Source organism: Akebia trifoliata, chromosome 14, assembly GCF_017979445.1.
Source record: "Akebia trifoliata isolate Shusen 1 chromosome 14, ASM1797944v1, whole genome shotgun sequence".
NCBI classification, from domain to species: domain Eukaryota; kingdom Viridiplantae; phylum Streptophyta; class Magnoliopsida; order Ranunculales; family Lardizabalaceae; genus Akebia; species Akebia trifoliata.
In genome coordinates, this window is record NC_141388.1 from 33,867,742 (window position 1) to 33,869,450 (window position 1,709).

Below are 1,709 nucleotides of genomic sequence, written 5' to 3' on the forward strand. Positions count from 1 at the left end.
TGCAATCAGGAATATGACCATTTTGGGAAATAAAAACAAAAAAATGTGTGGTCTAGTAATTTTTGAAAATAAATAAATAATGCAGGGCAAAGACCTTTTACTCGAACATTTTATTGCCATAAAATAGCTCCCATTATTAAAAGAAACAAAATGTCCAAATAGCCCACAGACACAAGAAACAAAAGGAAAAAAAAAAAAATCAAAAGCAAAAAAATTACCAAAACAGCCATCTACTTCACCCAAATTACTGAAGCAATCATTTTTTTTTTTCAATATTTATCGAAACAGCAATTACCCAATTTCATAATTATCTTCTACTATAACGATTGTTCACTTGAAGGTAAATAAGTAAATAGAAAAAGTGAACCTAAAATATTCAACCGTTTCAGTAAAAATAAATAATTACCAAATCGGATATATGACCGTTTTGGTAAGCATAAAAAAAAGGACTGATTCTGTCATTATTTTTGCAAAATACTTGACTCCTTCTGTTGAAAAAAAAAACATCAATAATGCAAAACAAAAACATTATACTCGACAGTGGCATCACCAGACTTAAGATCAAGCATATGAGTCTTGGCCTGAACGTAACCTCTAGCAAACCTAAACAGTCCACTCCCTCCAATAATCGGCATCTCTCTCACCTTAGAGAACACCGTATTCCTCCCTAATATACTTATCGTACTCCCATTATATTTCCCCTCCATAAAAGCGAAATTCATCACCATTAACAACCCAATTTCCTTCTGCGAAGCAAAGGCGTAGAGACCTTGAGCTCTTCCAATCAATTTTGAGTCCAATTCTGGCCCTTCGGTTAGTGCGTCATCGATCACTGTTACTGCACCGAAGAAAGTTGCGGATTTGAATGTTGATGCTGCGGAGGCGACTTGGACTGCTGTTGCGTTTGAGCCACCAACGACATCGTGCCAGTAGACTCGAAAATGGGTTAATTTCTCCTTTTTCAGACCCATTTTTTTGGGGTTTAGGGTTCTTGAGAACTCCTGTGGTTTCGCATCGATGGCTGATGTGAAGGAGAAGATGAAGAAAATAGCGAAAGAAAGAAGAGAATTTGAGCGAATTTTGGCCATTGGAATTTGGAAGAGAAGAACAGGGTACCTCAAGAATGGGGTTTGGGTCTCCCTCTTTATAGTAATATCATAGTGAAAATAGAGCCCTGTTTGAAATCTCGCTTTGGCGTCTTAGTCTCGTTCATCGAGGGGACCGAGTTGTCTTGAATGATTCAACTCGTTTAAAATAAGATAAAACATTTAACTCGATTTATAATTATTAATTCTTATATTTTTATACATAAATAATTATAATTTGTTATTATAAAATAAGATTGATTAGAAGATATTTAATCATAAAATCATATTTTATTTAGATAATATGTATTAAAATTCTAAAATATGAATTATTTTGTTTAAAATATGCAAAATCTCGATTGACTTGATTGAGTTTTATGGACTTGTCCGAAAATTTTCAAATATCGTGCAAGTCATCTTGTTTGTATCATGAGATTTTGCACATGTGAGACATTATGTTTTTTCCTTCTTGTTCATGCATGATATCGAAATGACTCGGGTGAGTCATTTCGATTTTAGATGATATTTAAAATTGTGATTGGATTAAATAAACCATTTGACTCGGTTTTGTAAAGAGAGTTGATATTAGCACCTTGACTTATACTTATTACATCCCAATTAAAA

The 1,709-nt window shown here is 33.4% G+C and overlaps 1 pseudogene; it reads right to left on the reverse strand.

Annotated features, from left to right (window-relative positions):
- Positions 1–351: 351 nt before the first annotated feature.
- LOC147386884 (dirigent protein 22 pseudogene) lies at positions 352–1,143 on the reverse strand (annotated as a pseudogene).
- Positions 1,144–1,709: the final 566 nt, after the last annotated feature.